General features: G+C 29.1%; 1 protein-coding gene and 1 non-coding gene across 4 annotated transcripts in view; both read right to left on the bottom strand.

The window, feature by feature from the left end:
* Nucleotides 1–4,209: 4,209 nt before the first annotated feature.
* Nucleotides 4,210–4,281, bottom strand: trnaa-ugc (transfer RNA alanine (anticodon UGC)). The gene has a single exon. It is a non-coding gene; the product is annotated as a tRNA-Ala (tRNA).
* Nucleotides 4,282–18,064: 13,783 nt separating this feature from the next.
* The window catches only part of LOC100201833 (non-POU domain-containing octamer-binding protein), a 43,488-nt gene continuing 42,845 nt past the window's right edge, over nt 18,065–18,707 (bottom strand). For all 3 annotated transcript variants that reach the window (XR_010637725.1, XR_010637726.1, XR_010637727.1), the window contains one exon: nt 18,065–18,240. The gene's annotated coding sequence lies outside the window, so the exon portion shown is untranslated. The remainder of the gene's footprint in view (nt 18,241–18,707) is intronic.

Raw genomic sequence — 18,707 nt, 5'->3', positions numbered from 1 at the left:
CTCGAAAATTTTATTTAAATTAGGAATTGTTTATGCTGTGGTTAGTTAGCAAAAAATGAAATAAAGTTAAAGTAGCTTTAAAGGCGTAATGTATTTTTTTGCTTCTATGCTAAGTATATATATGAAGCGAAATCTATAAGGGCGTCAAAAAAGGTATTGTCCCGGGTGGCTTGAAGGCTCTCGGCGGCCCTGGGGGTACACCACAACTAATTATTTGTAACCGTGTACATGCTGAGTTGTACGACACTCCTTGTTTCCTGTTATTTAATTAACATCTGAACCATTTTAGATTGTAGTTTGTTACTCCACGTATCTCTAGCTTGTGTAGGAGGATCTCGTGGTCAACTGTATCGAATGTTTTGGTTAAATCAATAAACAAGGCTAGAGTATATTCATTATTTTCAATACCATTCAAAATTTTATTGACTAATTCAATTATTGCACGATATGTTGAATGGCTCTTGCGAAAACCAAACTGTTTGCTATACAGAATATTATTTATTTTAAGATAGTTATATAATCTATTATACATAATACGTTCAAAAAATTTTGAAAAGCAAGAAAGAATTGATATAGGCCTATAGTTGGATGCTAAATAGTCGTCGCCATACTTATAAATAGGGACTACTCTTGCTATTTTTAATTGATCAGGAAAAACACCAGTTTTTAAGGATAAATTGAATATTGTTAAAAGAGGCGATTCAATAATATCAAATACTGATTTCAAAACAATCGCATTTATTTCGTTGATGCGTGGACTTTTGTTGGTTTTTAGTAAATTTTAGGCTGTTCGAAGTTCATCCGAGGATATTTCAAACTCATTCATAACTGAATGTGTTTTTTTTAAAAAAGACTTGAACGTTTTGCTTCCCGGAATTATTTTTTCGGCTAAATTTTTACCAACGAGAATTCATTAAACATATCAGCAATTTTGTCTCTGTCAAAATCATCTGTGTTCATTTTTATTTGTAAACGCTCTGGAAAAACAGTGTTTAAGTTTAGCTTCTTTTTCCAGTTACTTCTTTTATTAAATACCATTATTTTCTATCATTTTCTATTGAATTTTTGAGCAGATTGGAGTAATAGTTTTTTTTTAATTTGTTTTTTTAATTTTTCAAAAGAATTTTTGTATTTTTTATATTTAGTTACATTATTTTTTTTATAAAAATAATGTAACTAAATATAAGATACGATAATTTTATAAAAAAAAGTTTTATTTTTTTATAAAATTATCGTAGAGCTTCTTTTTTGTTTCTTTTTTGATAATTTTTTAAGCCCTTTTGTCATCCAAGGGTTACGCAGGTTTTTAGAATGAATTGTTTTCTTGGTCTTTGGAATAGCTTTTTCATATTGTTTAAAAGTAAGCGTTTAAAAAGATCATAAGCATTATTCGCATCGTTGCACTCAGCTATGAGTTCTCAATTGGTTTCGTGTATCAAATCGCGAATTTTTTTTATAGAATTGTTTTTTATTTGTCTGACGTAGGTGGCAAAGGAAACATTATCTTCAATGGTTAAGCGATTGGTAATCAGACAATTCGGAAAATGGTCACTTATATCGAATTTTATGATACCACTTTCAATTTTACAAATCATTTAGTTATTAGTTATAATATTGTCAATGATTGAAGAAGTTAGAGTTACACACGTAGTTAGAGTCTCACGCGTCGGTTTGTTTATTAGAGGTATAACACTTTGTTGAAGAAGTGTATTTACAATGCGCCTGACGTTGGAGTCGCAATTTGTATTTAAAAGGTTTATGTTAAAGTCTGTTTTTTACCTGTTAAGTAAATGTTTTTACTTGTGTCAGGTAATATGCGCTCCAGATGTTTTTGAAATAGTTCGAAAATGCCATTTATAGAGCAGTAATGAAAGTATTTTTAGCTTTTGATTAATTATTTCAATAGTTAACGACTCGCAATCTGCATTATTTATGTTAAGGTTTTCTATCTTGTTGAAAATAAATTAATCTATAACAAAAATATACACTCCTCCATCGATGCCCTTTTTCCTCGCTTGAAAAATTTGAGTTTAAATCATCCCCATTTTGAAACCAGGTTTTTGTTAGGCATATTACACTAAATTTTTAGTTTAAATTTTCTAACATTATTTTCAAGTTTTTAAAATTTTTATTCATACTCCGGATATTAAGGTTTAACAGCGAAAAAGAAGATGATGAAGAATTAAGAAAGCTAGAAGCCTCACTGACATTAAAATAATTAGTTTCGATTGAAAGTTTATTGTTATTGCTATTATTATTGCTATTGTATATCTCAGAAACTAGAGCTATTAAAAAATTTTCGTTGTTATTTTCTTTTTAATCAACCCAAAACTAGTATAATTTGAATAAAGTTGCTAAAGATACAAAAAAAATATATATTATTTGTTGCCCAGTGTTATTGGTGCACTCATGAAAAATCACAAGAAATCAAGGACGGTAAGCAACTTATCGATTTATTGTCAAGCGCAAACTTCAACCAGGTGTTCTTCATGCTCCGCATATTGCATTGACTCTACCGGTAACAACTTGCACAGTTGAGCGTTCCTTTATTAATCTGCGACGTGTTTTTTTATGAAATTTATGGACTTAAACACTTTTTAAAAGTTCTAGATCTTTTGATATGTAATCTTATCCAAATTAAGAACGAGCAAAATCATAAAGAAGAAAAAAAAGAAGACATTTTTGAAATCTTAAATCTGTAAAAAAAAATCTTTTAGGAAATTTTTTTCAAACACCAGGAGAAGTAGTTGCATTAAACATATATTTTCATATATTTCATTTTATTTAAAAAGTTATAACATAAAAAACCTCTTTAACTTCATCCCCCTCCCCACCCCAAACCTGAGGGGTCATCAAGTTGATAAAATATTTTTTGTTCTATTCTCAACTAGACTTATATTCATCGATAAATTTTAAGTTTCATATTATTATCTCTGAGCATTCAAAAATTATGACCATATAAAGCTTAATTAAGCTTTGAGGAGGGTTTATAAATCCCCCTCAATTTGAGGTTACAAATTTTATATTTTATATGGTCATAATTTTTGAATTTATATGGTCATAATTTTTATGGTCTTTTATAATTTATATAGTCATAATTTTGAACGCTGAGAGATAATAGTAATCATAGTAAATTTTAATTGATCATAGTAAACTTTAAGTTTCATGAAACTTAAAATTTATCGATGAAGTCTAGTTGAGAATAGTACAAAAAACTTTTTATCAACTTGTTGACCCTCACGTTTGGGGTGGGGGTGGGGTGGTGGTTGGAGTGGGGGTGGGTTGGTGGTTGGAGTGGGGGTGGGGTGGTGGTTGGAATGGGTGTGGGGGGGGGGAGGGATCAAGTTAAAGAGCTGTTTCTTTCCCAGCCTCCAATCATCGCAATTTTTTGCAAAGCGTCATTAATTGACATAAGGGATCGTCCATAGATTACGCAACGCAAAATATGTTTTAAGAACAAAAGTAGAAGATATTAAGCTCTTTTACGCGGCGATTTTCATTAAACTTAATGGCCTATTTTGATTTTTTATTTAAATTAACATTCTGCCAAGGACAACTTTTGATTTTTTTTGTTTTGCTTATTGTGAAAGTTTTGCGTTACGTAATTTATGGACGATCCTTAAGTATAAACATATAAATCTTGGAGTTTGCTCCAGGTCTGATAGTTAGCTATCGAAAACACCAAAAAATCCTCAATCCGTCACTGTAGCATCCCTAGGAAATAAGATAGTCCGCAAATTCGGACACTGGTGTCGGAAAAATTGGATTTGTAGTTAGCAGTACTTTTAGGCCTTAAAAAACAGGCCTCGGCAAAAAACAGATATATCACGCCCCCTTTAGAATCTCTTCTGGATGGCCCTGAGTTTATAACGTTTTTGACTGTCAAAGATGAGATTTTTATAAAAAATTACAAATTGAGTTTTGCTCATTCACCATTACTAAGTTGAGTATGGAACTTCCAAAATAGCAACTCGTTCAAGAATAAAAAATTTCGCATCGTTATCTACCTTATTTCTGTATTACATATATTTTATATACCGTATTAGATAAAGTAGCGAAATTTTCACGACTCATGCCATCCGACAAATAAACCAAATCTAGAAGCTATTTTTTAAAGAAAAGTTTAAAAAAAATAGCAAAATTGCAAGAAAAATTATGTAAAATAGTTTCAATTAGGTAAGTCAATTATGCAAAGCATAACAAAAGATATGGAGGAGCGGGGTTTCGAACCCCGGGCCTCTCGCATGCAAAGCGAGCGCTCTACCACTGAGCTACACCCCCTGTTCTATATGCGAGTTAACAATTAAAAACTTTTTATTATATTTTAAATATCCTGGTATAAAAATTAGAATAAACTAATATAAAAGCTAAAGCCATTACAGCCATGGGCGCCCCCAAGGAAGATAGGGGCAAGAGGGGGCTAAATTTATAAAAAAAAACTTCGTATTTCTTACAAATCTGAGTGCCATAAAAGTTGTTACTATTGTGCGGTTTTGGTAATAATAAATTTTTTTAATCTTAAGCGGTACGGTTTCATTGCAAACTTATTTTTTGGTGATGTTTCTTTAAAAAAAATTAACTACTGGTTTGTACGGTTTCGGAAAAAAATCGTAAGATGTCAGTACTATCAAGGTAAAAAAAAATTGCTCAAACTTTTTTCTAACTGAAAACATTTATTCTTTTAGGGGTTTTATTTAACATAATGATAACGCGATCTCTCGATCAAGATCTCTCGAACAAGAAGCAGACAAACTTAAGTGGAGATACTAGGTTAAATTGGACTCTTGGTAAAATGTACTACGAAATTTCCTATTAATCTCACGTATTGTTTGCTGACTGATCTTTACCAGCCTTATCCACCCTACGATTTAAAAAGTGACATTTTTAAATACCTAGTATACTCAATGGTTATCATATTTACCTAGATAAAAAGGTGTTTTTGGTATTTTGTGCATAATTTCTGCAACCAGTTTAAAGGAATTCAAGGTGTCTACTAATCGTTTCACAAAGTATAAAAATTTTGATTTGGTTTGATTTTGGAACGCTCAAGAACATAACAGCAACCAAGATTTCATCAACTTATTACCTTTTACAAAATTTTATCCAAGTATCAGGTATGCCTTACTAGTGTTAACTTTACCAGCAACAACATGCACGGTGAAGCTATTTCTTAGAACATTACGTTGAGTAAAAAAAAAGGTCAACGATGTCAAATGACCGTCGGTCAGGATTGTGCATGTTATGCGTACACAGAGACAAAATATACTGCAATAATAAAGACTTTATAGATAAAACTGTTGGTATGTTTGGTATTGATACCAGACGACTTCAATTCTTGTTAAAAAATGAATTTGATTTTAAATAGATGTAGTTAGTTTTTTTGTGAGTACTACGCCATTAAAAATTATTGCTGCTAAAGTACGAACTATAGCAGCAATTTTTTTAATGGCACAATGAATGAATGAATGAATAAGTGTATATAATAAACGCAGTACGCACAAAAAACACACAGCAAATTCAAAATCAAGTTTTTTTTTTAAACGAGAATTAGAGTTGTATGTCATCAAAAAAAGACAATATTACATTACGGCATCCTGTCCGTCCGTGACAAGTTTATACTGTCTTCTTTGCTCTTCAAAAAAAAATATATATATATATATATATATATATATATATATATATATACATATATATATATATATATATATATATATATATATATATATATATATATATATATATATATATATATATATATATATATATATATATATATATACACTGTCGCTCACGGAAGTTAGGACAAAAAATATTTTTTCAAAAGAACAATATTAAAATGTAATTACGTTATAAAATTATTTACTTATATTAGTAAAATTTATGTTTATATAAAAATAAATCAAGTTAAATAAAATTTGTATCAAAAAAATTGTAAATTAAGTTATTTTAATGTAAATATATTAAAATAACTAACATTTAAAATAACATAAATTGTACTCACAAGTAAAAGTGTTATCATTTTAAATAAATAAACAGAGAACGCATAACATATCAAAGGTCACGCATGAACCTGTATTTTACATTATCAACTCAAATCTTTTAAGTTTGTCATTTAACAAGTATTTCTATTGTTTACTGTGTTTTTGCTGTGTTTTAAAAATTTCAAGTGCAGAAATTCAAAGGTAAAATTAAAAATTATTTTTTTAGTGTAAATTCAAAATATTGAAAAAATTATGCCTAAAGGTGTTGAAAAAAGGACAGCAATACTCACTTTGCTTTAAGAAGGCTATACAGTTAGAAAAATAGCTGAAAAATTAAATCTGAGTAAATCAACAGTGAGCTATACGATTCGTCGATATCGAGAATCTGGAAGTTTGGAAGACAGAAATCGTCCAGGTCCTTCTCGCATAACAACAAAAACTGATGACTGACGTATAAAAATCATCAGTAAGCGTAATCGACTGTTAACTGCTCCACAAATAACAGCTATTTTCAACTGTGATCGAGAAAAAAAAGTTTCTGTCAGTACAATCAAACGAAGATTGCAAAAAGCTAATTTGCATGGTCGTGTTGCTACCCGAAATCCATATCTACGAAAAGTTAATCGATAGAAGAGATTCCGTTGGGCACAGCTCCACAAAAATTGGACGATGGATGAATGGAAACAAGTACTCTGGACCGATGAGTCAAAATTTGAAGTTTTCGGAAATAAGCGAAGAGTTTACGTAAGAAGATCTGCTGAACAAAAAATGCAAACTCAATGTCTGGTTCCAACAGTAAAACATGGTGAAGGCTCTGTGATAGTTTGGGGTTGTTTCTCTCTGGATGGAGTGCGATATTTGCATAAAATCGATGGTATAATGAGAGCAGAACATTATAGAGGTATCCTGGAAACAAGTGCAATCCCTTCGAGACTTCGATTAATCTGAGATAATTTTATTCTGATGCATGATAATGACCCTAAAGATACTGCATTATTATGTAGAAATTATTTAGAATCAAAAAAAGCTGAAAATGTATTACGTGTAATGACCTGGCCTCCCCAAAGCTTAGACCTCAACCCCATTGAGTTACTATGGGATGAACTGAATAGAAAAATTAGAACTGTATGTCCAACATCAAAATCTCATTTATGGAACATTATAGAACAGGAATGGACTAATATTCAAAAAGAAACAATTAGAAAATTATTTGAAAGAATGCCGAGAATAGTCAAAGCAGTCATTAAATCAAAGGGTGGTTTTTTTGACGAAAAAAAAATTTAATTATTATAATGGTTTTTGTACATTTTTATTACATAAAACTGACTAATAATATATTTTATATTGAAAATGTATAAAAAATATAATTCTTATTAATATAAATTAAAAATTCTATAACGTAATTATATATTAGTTTTGCTTTTTCAAAAAAATCTCCACTGTCCTAACTTCCGTGAGCGGCAGTGTATATATAAAACGGGTGATGCGGAAGTTATCGGACAAATCCTAATTTCATTATTTGAGCATAATAATTAGTTTTTGTGGTTTTATGCGTAGGCATAAACGTTCTATAAAATATAAACTTTATTATTTGAAACACAATTATTTAAAATGAGGTTAACTGCAGCTGAACGAGAATCTTTTTGAAAGCGACTAAAAATGTTTTTTGTAAGGAAACCTAATATAAAAAAAAAAATCGCAAATCATTTTGAAAAGGAAGGATTTGCTCGAAGTACAATAGATGATAACCTAAAAAGACTTGAAACTGTTCAATCGTTTTCTGATAGAAAGCACCCTGGTCGTCCGACATCCTGGACTAAAGAAAAGAAAGCCGAATTAACGAGACTTGTCAACAATCAAAAAGGGGTCAGTCAGAGAAAAATAGGTATTTTTTATTAATAGGTATTCGGTGTAAACCAATGGACAATTGGTCTTCAGTTAAAAAAATGAATATTAAATATAGAAAACGTGAAAAGACTCCAAAATACACTATAGAACAACAATTACAGGCAAAGAAAAGAAGCAGGAAACAAGTTAACCAACTCTATAACACAAAATTGCTTCTAGTCATCGATGACGAAAAATACTTTTGTTTTGCAGGGGACAACATGCCTGGAAATTCTGGATACTACACAAACAACAAAAAGACATGCCCAGAAAGTGTTCGTTTTATAGGAAAAGAGAAATTTCCAAAACAAATATTAAATATGCCCGAGCCATTGTTTCGCACTTCCAAGGCTGTAGCGATCAATTCATTAATCTATATTAATGAATGTTTAGAAAAACGACTTCTTTCATTTATTCACAAGTATCATGGGCACTTTAACTATTTATTTTGGCCAGATTTAGCAAGTTCTCATTATTCTAAAGATTCTCTAAATTGGATGGACCAATATGTCTATTACGTTGATAAAGAATCCAATCCCCCAAATGTGCCTCAAGCACGACCAATTGAAAATTTTTGGGGACATTTGGCACAGAAAGTTTACGAGGGAGATTGGCAAGCTTCAACAGAGCATGTTTTGATTGATCGCATTAAACTAAAACTACAAGAAATTGATTTTAACTTTTTACAGTCGCATATGAAAGGCGTCAGAGCAAAATTGAGATCAATTGCAGATGGTGGTGTTTTTTCATATAAAAAATAATATATTTTTATTAAAAGGTAAATGCTTTATTTAAAAAAAATATAATAGTAGTTTGTTTTTTTATTTATAAATAAGTTATTGACGTTTTTATTTTGTCCGATAACTTCCGCATCACCCGTTATATATATATATATATATATATATATATATATATATATATATATATATATATATATATATATATATATATATGTATATGTATATATATATACATGTATATATATATATATATATAAATATACAGTATTGGACAAAACATTTGCAACCAACATCGAACAATGCTAAAAAGTGTTCCTAATTTTACATGTCTTAAAAACGAAACGAACTATACTACCACAGCAAACAGTTCAGGAGTCTGGAGTCATAGCATGCCATGACATGAGCAATCAGCTGACAGGTGACAGCACACAGGCAGAATTTCATTGACAAGTGCCACTTTGCAGCGGACAAAACAAGTGCAACTTTTTTGGTTTGTTTCATTTTCTTAAGTCTGGTCCGTGTCAACGTCACGCAAGTTTTTTAATAATTAAAGAAAGTATCCAGAAGTTTCCAGAAATTCCAGAAGCATGCAGAGGCTTCAAGAAGTTTCCAGAAGAAGCATCTGGAAGCACCCAGTAGCATCCAGAAATGACCAGAAACATTCAGAAGCATCCAGACGCATCCAGAAGCTTCCAAAAGCATTGAAAAGAAGCATCTAGAATCTTCCAGAACAGGTTCACACAGGTTCATTTTACTATATAAGAGACATGTAAATCGACATGTAATTCAGTCAGTATATGGAAGTCAATCAGTCAGTATTACCAAGACAGTTTATCGAAGTGAGTTTTATCAAAGTGTTTTATCGAAGAACATTAATACAAGAAGTGAAATACAACAAGTGTTTCATTACATCAATACAGTCCACTTCCAACCAAGACGTTGTGTTCCACAGAGCATTATTGTATCATCACAAGGTAAATGTAACACGGTAAGCCTTGAGAAGCGTGATTATTTATTTTTATTATTTTTATGACTTCAAATGCAAAAATGGCTCCCGACAGTCTTGAATTGGAACTAAGAAAGAAAATTATTGGCGATTACGTAAGTGGAATGTCGCAAAAAAGTATTTGATAAATATCGCGTGAAAAAATGGACCGTATCAAGACTATGTTCCAAATATCGTTCTACGGGGAAGTTGGCAGCAGATAACAAAGGTGGAAGACCGCGTTCCACCACTTCTAGAGAGGATTCTATGATCGTCAGATCCGTCAAGTAGGATCCTGGATATCATCAGTCGAGATACAAAAATAATTAGAGCTGCCTGTATCGGACCGAACAATCAGACGACGTGCTGTTGAAGCCGGATTGTTTTCTCGACGCCCTGCAAAGAAACCGCTGATTTCACTAAAAACCCAGAAGAAAAGACTCCTGTTTGCTACATCTCATATTAACTGGAATGTGCAGAAATGGCGAACTGTCCTGTTCAGTGATGAATCAAAGTTCAACATCATTGGGAGCAATGGCATTTGCCGTGTACGTTGACCGGCCGGAAAACGCCTCGATTTACGTTACTGCCATAAGACCGTGAAGCACGGTGGAGGCAATGTAATGGACTAGGGGTGTTTTTCTGCTAACGGTCTAGGTCCAATACATCGAAACGATGGAATAATGGACCGTTTCATGTATAAAAATATCCTGAAAGATGTTATGTTACCTCATGCTGAATGGAATATGCCAATAAAATGGGTTTTTCAGCAAGACAACGATCCGAAACACACTGCAAAAGTAGTCAAGCAGTGGTTTCAAGACAACCACCTATCGGTAATGGATTGACCGCCTCAAACTCCGGAATGTGTTTATTGAAGAAGACTTTGCTGCAGCCTTAGCTGCAGCAATGTCTTCTTCAGTGATGAGTGATCACTCATATGTTGTATCAAAAATTTCAAAACCAAATATTACCTCTGAAATGCACCCTACTCTCGACAATGGGTTAGACTCTGCTAAAGATTTAGATCATATTGATTTTGTCACAGAATGTGTTATTGGTAGGGTGGCCATGGAATTTTTTCAAAAAAACGGGAAATTTGCAAAAAATACGGGATTTTTGCTAAAAATACGGGACATTTGCTAAAAATATTTTTTTGTAAATATATTGAAGCAAAAAATAGTTTTTAATTTATTTTTCGAAATATTTTAAATTTGGTAGCTATTTTTGAAAAATTGCTCAACATTTTCAGATATAATTTATTTCTTAATGAATTAAAAAAGCGCATTTAAGTAAAAAAAAATTGAGATTGCAGAACCTTATTGTACTGCAAACAATTTTTTTTGTTGTTTAATTTAAATTTAAAATTTAATTTAATGGCTGAGTTTAAAAATAAATTTACTTTTGTTTTAAAAATAAATTTACTTTTGTTTTAAAAATAAATTTACTTTTGTATTTAACATTTTTCTTTTGAAATAACATTATTAAGGAAAGAAACATTATTCTTAATTAGATTATATGAATGTAGGCATTTAAATTTAGAATTGTATTTAATAGTTGTCAATGAATCAATTGTCTCAATATCAAGTCAATTTTTGTTATCATCCCAGATCTGATTAATTATCCAAAACAATCTCTCAACTTCTGCTGATGAGCCAGCCAAACAAAATGCAAACTCTGTTAATTATTCTAAATTTGTTAAAGGTGTTGAATTTTCTCTAATATTTAAGTTTTAAGTTTGACCAGCTTGATAAATTTTGTATAACACAATCACGCGTTAAGCCATATTCATCAAATAGTAAATCAACATTAATAATATTATTGAACTTATCTCCATATCTTTTCTCAACATATTGAGTTGATAATTCGACATTATTCCAATCAGGAAATTTATTCATTATCATCCGTATAAAAACTTGCGAACCGTTTATTGAATTTTCCCATTACTGAATATAATTGATTATAGTTTCATAAAAATCATTTACTTTGATCATTACTTGATTTTTCGTAGATTCACTTAGCTTTTGAAATTCAGGTTTGGAATCAGTAGGCAGAAGTCTCAATGCTTTTCTATTTATTACTTTTTCTTTCAATATTTTCGTTTGACTTGCTGCTTCAAAATTTGTTGTAGATGATGATTCAATAAGTTTTATTGAATCATTGAAATTTTTAAGCTGATTTGCAATAAATAACATTCAAAATTTATTTTCACTGTTGTCAAAAAAATATTTGATAACTGGTGGACACTTTGTTAATGATGCAAAGTAATCCTTCAAGGGATTATAAAATTCAATTAAATAAAAAATTGCAGGTTGAAGTGTTAAAAAGCGTGTGCTTAAATGGTTTAACATATAATTCAAGGTTTATAATATAATTCAACTTCATCACAAAACTGTATGAGTTTTTCTGTTCTCAAATTAATTTTTCTGTTTATAAATTTTAACAACGATTGCTTCAACAATTTCTCTTTTTAAATCGTTTTGAAGCTTACTCCAGACATTATTGACACCATTACGATCGACTCCACCAAAATTCAAATTTGTTTTGTCAGCTGTGAATGCAACTATATTTTCCTTTAAATTTTCTTTTTCAATTATTTCTAAAATTAAATTAGAAATTATTGTTGACTGTTCATTTGGAATTGTTTGGAGTGAAATTTTTTTGTTAAGAACACCAATGACTGGATTACAGAATCTTGCAACTACAGACAACATTTTGATGCTCTTATGATTGGAAGTATCTGTTACGAGAGCTATAAAATTAGCCCTTTCTAGTTCACTTTTTGTTGTCACATCAATAAACAGTGCAATTACTTGTGTTATGATAGCAGTTGTTTTAGTTTTTCCAAGTGTAAACTTTTTTTCGTACTAATTCTGAAGTACAATTATTAGAACGAAATGACAAATAATGCTTAGCAAATACGCATAATGATACGCAAATGTTGCTTCCTTAGCAGCAATTTCAAGATCATTATTTGATGCATCTATTTTTTTGAAGAATTTGTTTACTTTCCTGTTTGATGATCCAGAAGCAATCGACGACTTATGCTTTTTAGTATCAATATGTTGAACAATATCACTTCGACCTCCAAATTCAACTGAAAATTCTGCTGAAGTTGCAATACGCTTTACTTTCGTTTCCGACCACTTTTTTAATAAATTCAAATTCAGTTGCATATTTGTCACTTCATTAAGTTTTTCGTTTCTTTTTCTAAGACATGATGCTATAAAGTCAAATTACTAATTAAAACAATCTTAATTGTATACTTTTTGCTTACTATTTTATTTAATATAACTAGTTTAATATATTAATCTTATTTAGGAATCACAAATATAAATTTAAATATTAAAATAAATAATTTCTTGTCACTTTAAAAAACTTTCAACACAGGTTAAGATAATACGACGAAATTCAAAATTCAAAAGAAATTTGACGGCATCATAAATTGCAAATTTGTTTTTAAAAAAACGTTAAAGTTTTCATTAAAAATTAAAAAGAGAAATTTGTACTAAATAATTCAAAAATACGGGACATATGTGGTCAAATAAAGGACACAGGACATTTTGTAAAAACACGGGACTGCCCTGGCTAAATACTCGCAGATGGACACCCTAGTTATTGCTTCTCAAAAAGGTAAATCATTTTTAAGGATGTATTGTTTTTACAATCTTCCACCATTTATTTAAAACTCAAATGTAATTTTTTTTAAATCCAGCAAAATAATAACTAATCTGTTGTTTTATTAACCTAAAAAAAAAGTTTCTTAAAAAATTAGTTCAAATTTTTTTAAAACATTTTAACTGTTGTTTTATAATTTACATGTTGCCTAATTTTATTCACCTTTTTTAATTAAATATTTTTGTTTATGCATATATATATATATATATATATATATATATATATATATATATATATATATATATATATATATATATATATATATATATATATATATATATATATATATATATATATATATATATATATATATATATATATACACACATAAACTTTAGCTTTTTCACTAATGATTTCTATTGTTAAATACTCATAATCATTTTTGTTTAGGCATAATTGCTTTTTAGTTTTATATGTAAGTTTTTCTGAAACGTAAAAACAAAGACCTCCGCCTTTCTTACCTCTTCCTCGTGTTTGACTAATTACGCGGTAATTAGGTATGATGAAATCTGAATTAGATTCAATTAAAGTTTCTGAGACATGTCAAGTTTCTGAAATAGCTATGCCGTCAAATATGTATTTTAAGATATTTAAAAGTTTCTTAAGCTTATCAAAATTATGCTGCATGCTTCGTATATTGATGTACAATATAGAAATTGAATTAAAACCATTTGGTATTTTGAAATCATAAGGATCAACATATGGTGAATTCAGTAAATTCATTTAAGTTTCAAGAAAAGTATTTAGATTCTCATCAGAAAAACTATTTGAAAAGTTATTATGAAAGGGATCAAACATCCGTTTTTCAAAACCTTTGTCGTTTAAAGCATCCATGATAATTTAGATTTAGTTATTACAAATAAAAAATAAAAAATTAAGAACTAAGAAATAAATAAAAAATCGTTTTAAACAGTGAAATATTCAAACATAATATGACATTAAAGTTCTTACTTATCTCCAGCATAATTGATCTTTTTTGCTTTCCAATTGCGAATGACCAAAGTATCATAAGTGATGAAAGCAAATTTACCAGATCGTCGGGCAACTTTTCTTCTCCTAAAGTTTTTCTTATTTTATTTGTTTCAGCACAAAAGTCCTCATTAATATATATATATTTTTACTTTAACATAACAGATTTTTTCAAGATTTCACCTTTGTCTTTATAATCCAAAAGTTTTAAAACTATTGTCCTAGGTTTGTTTTTATCACTAAATCCAGTCCGATGCGCACGTTCAATTTTTATATCCTTTAAACCTATACACTCTTCAAACAATTTTTAACCTTCATTTCACTTACATTCCAATTTTTATTTTCTGTTTCCTTTACTCCATTTACACGTAAATTGTTCCTTCTGGACTTGTCTTCCATCTCTCTTAGCTTTTTCTTTACATCCATATATTAATTGTTGTCTTTATTAGATCCGTTGCGAAAATTTTTCTCTTTGTCATAAGAAAGAAGATTATATTTTATTTTTTTTTATCGATAAGCTCTTCGTGAAAGTTCAAACTTTCCTATATTTCCAATATCTCAGATTCAATCGATTTGATTTTTTGACTATTGTCAATTAAATCTTTTTCAACTCTATCCAGTCGCTGGTTTGTCATCTTTGTATTTGCACTTATTATGCTGGCGAAATTTATTTCCTGTTTTTTCGTCATCGCCTCGGTTTTTTTTTTCAAATTCATCAAACATTTCCTTTATAAGCTTTTTTATTTCCATTAATGTAACTGCCATATTTAGTAAACCCTGTTGCTTATTAACACAAATAGAACTGTTAGTTTTTTTTTGTTTTTTTCCGTGATGATGAATACATGAAAGATGAATATATATAAAATTTATTTAATTTATTTTTTCACTTTCTTTTTACTTCTTCAACACATCTGCTCTGCTCAAAGTGCGTATTTTAATTTAGAATCTGCTTCACCAAACTCATCATTTACACTTCAGAAGTCATTAGAATTAGCCACTTCTGATGAAACCTCACAACTTCATGGTGTTACATTTGGATCACTAGCTTGACTTGACATTAAAAATACAAAACGAACAGGTATAAAAAGGAGGGTAAATCATGCTGAAAAAATTACTGGATCACCATATAAATCTCAGCTAGAGGAATCTTTAACTTTGAAGAACAACTTTTATAAGAGCTGGCAGCCACGTAAAAAGTGTATTAAAAAAAATATATCTACTTATCAAAAAACGTGTTTTAATAACCATGATGCTAAAGGTGGGATTAATAAATAACATTTTGCAATGTGTCATTACAGTTATGGTGATCCTGTCGATCCGTATTTAAAGGATAATTGGGATAAATGCCATAAATGCTGTAAATGGTGGCATGAAACATGTGCTGCTATATGTGGTTTTTAACTGTTTTTTAACTTTCTTAAATAAATCTCTTTTTATTAAGTTTTCTTTGAATTTTGTATTTTATGTTTAACTATTGAACTATTTTGTTTTTTTATGTTTAACTATTGAAGTTACGTAGAATATTATTTTATTAACATGAATTTTTATTTAAACAGAATTTAGAAATAATTATCGAAAACATAGAAATTAGTAATCATTTTATTTCCAATTTTACTTTGAAAGCACATTTTTCTAATAAGGTTTCTGTTTTTGGTGATATATTCATACTTTTCTAAAATAGGTGGTTAAAAAATTATTAATCTTTGCAATTGCAACGCCCTTAATTAAATGCCAATTAGGTGTAACAAATTCCATTTAAGAGACAATTACTTTATGCAATGCAGATTTTAGCTGTTTATAATATTTTAATTATATTAATGCGTTTTCAACGAACGTCTTAATTTTCTTAAGTAAGCCGAATTTACCGTATCATTGTGCCGAAAATACCATACTAGGTCGCTAATTTCGTCATTTTTGAGTATTTTGTAAAACATATTTTACATAAAAATTTTTAAATTTGAAACAATTTTTTAACTGTTATTTAATAGATATATCTGTTTGATTTTTTAAAGTTATTAAAGCAATCATTGTTCTATAAACAACAAAATAGCTTAATACGCCGAAATTACCTTAATTCTTACGGGAGTGCATTTTTAATCCGGTTCTACTGCATATCCTATACGTTTTATAGGGTCCTAAGACTTTTTGACTTGGGTATAGCAATTCTATTGGTTCTATAGCAATCCTATAGATTTATCCGAAAAGATACCTTTAAGATTGTTATAGGATTTTATAAGAATCTTATAGAATCTGTAGGATACACACAGAAATCTAAAAGTAAACCTGTTTGTCCTATAAGACTTTTGACTAGGGCACGAATATAATTTTTTTATTTTTGATAATTTAGGGAGTTTTTTAACACACTTATTTGAAGCTCTAAATTTATTTGAGGACGCTTTTGATAATTAAATTACTTCTCGACTTGGCTCGTTTTCAATGAACATAACTACGCGAAAAATAAAGACAAGGGCAACACTCAATATTGGTTTCTAAAATATTTTAATGAATTTACGCTCTTGCATCATTTTCCTAATGTATCTATTGTTTTTTATTCGGAGTAATATCAAAACATGACGGGCAGTCTTTGTGAAGCTTGGATTGTCTACTTTATCTCGTTTTTTTTTTTCAAGACCAGAAAATTATTACCCAACTATTTTAGCAATCAAAAACGTTGGAAATTTTATGTATTTTAAAGGGTACCCCCTCTGATTTTAAATCTAAGCATTTTTACAAAAAATGATTATTGGTAACATACTTATATTAAAGTAAGAATAATGGACTAACTTTTTTTTAAAAATCCATATTGTTGCCATGGTAACCACAAAATACCCCTAAAATGACTTTACGCCGGTCAAAATACAAAGATATTGAACCATAGTGTTGTTATAAGGCAGGTCAATGATAAGAGTGGAACAGATTTTTCATAACTTTTTCTCACCACCACAAAAGGTCAAATTTTTTATCATTTTATTGACCCAAAAAACTTTTTTTTTAAAATTTAAATAAAATCCATTCCATTCATATCATAGAGTATAATATGGACAACACTTCATGAAAATTTCATTAAAAAAATATCATACCGTTCTCCAAATAGATTGGCCGGCGTCCACAAATTGCTATTCTGAGAAAAACTCGATTAAAGTAAAAACGGTAATATTTTATTAATAAGATAGGTAAAAATAATAATCCAAATTTTAAAAATCCACCAGGTACATATAAGTCACCATCTTTTTCAATTATTTTGACATTTTTTTCAACTTTTTGGCACGTAAAAATTGCCGTCTTGACTTATTATCAGGGTTTATTCGATATTCAGCATTTCTTTTTCTTTCATTATTTAATAGATTTAACCGAGTTAGAAAAAAAAAACAACAACCTCTCGCAGAAAATACTATATATTGCGCTAGAATACAAAAGCAAGTTGCGACTTGTCCTGGCTAAATTATTATGCTATCGAAGTTACAAAAACAACACCATATTAGCCTATTTAGAGAGTTGGATTTATTGAGGAGCGATAATATTACAAAGTTTGTTGTTCGAGACAACGAATTAAAAAAAAAATGTTGCCACAGTGTTAAACAAGATTTAAATGTACGCCCGTAAAAAGACCATCAAAGGTGTTTTGATAAAAAAGTACCCACTGCTTAAAAATCTTCATTAGTTTTATAATATACCGCTAGAAACAAGAAATGAAACTGAAGAAACTAAAAAACTAATTGATAAACTAAAAAATAACAATTATGATCTTTAAATGTCTAAATCAATGTAAAATTAATTTTATTAAAATTATAAAAAATGTTTTTTGTCAATAAAAAACAAGGTTCTTAAACATTAATAACTATTATATAAAAAGGAATAAAATAGATTAGTTGTATCATACAAGTTTTATAAAAATATTTTTGTTTCAGTACATCTTTACAAGATGGTACACAATCTTTGCAATCGCAGTTTAGTAAACTCTCACTTTCATCGTCAGAAATTCCAATAACCTCTGATTAATCTAAATAATTAAAGAATATAAGATTTAATAAGATAAAGTAAATAAAGGATAAAACATAAAATAAATAACATAAAAAAACAATCTTTAAAACAATTCTATAACGCGACCACATTTTCTATTTGTCTGATAAGTTCTCTTAGACTATCCGAAAAAACATGCTTGTTTTTTTAGGACGTTCATCTGTTCTTCACGTCCGTTTTAAAACTAAACGCTTCTCATTTTTCAATATTATTATTGAGTATGGTTAGACATTTATTTTGGTCAATGTTAAGCATTCTTTCCTTTGAAGGTAAATTTACTTTATATATATATATAAATATATATAAATATATATATATATAAATATATATATATAAATATATATATATATATATATATATATATATATAAATATATATAAATATATATAAATATATATATATATATATAAATATATATAAATAAATATATATATATAGTGAAAACTT

This window comes from Hydra vulgaris, chromosome 03 (genome assembly GCF_038396675.1).
Source record: "Hydra vulgaris chromosome 03, alternate assembly HydraT2T_AEP".
Classification (NCBI taxonomy): domain Eukaryota; kingdom Metazoa; phylum Cnidaria; class Hydrozoa; order Anthoathecata; family Hydridae; genus Hydra; species Hydra vulgaris.
Note: the sequence above shows the minus strand (reverse complement) of the source record. Positions and strands in the feature narration are given on the sequence as shown.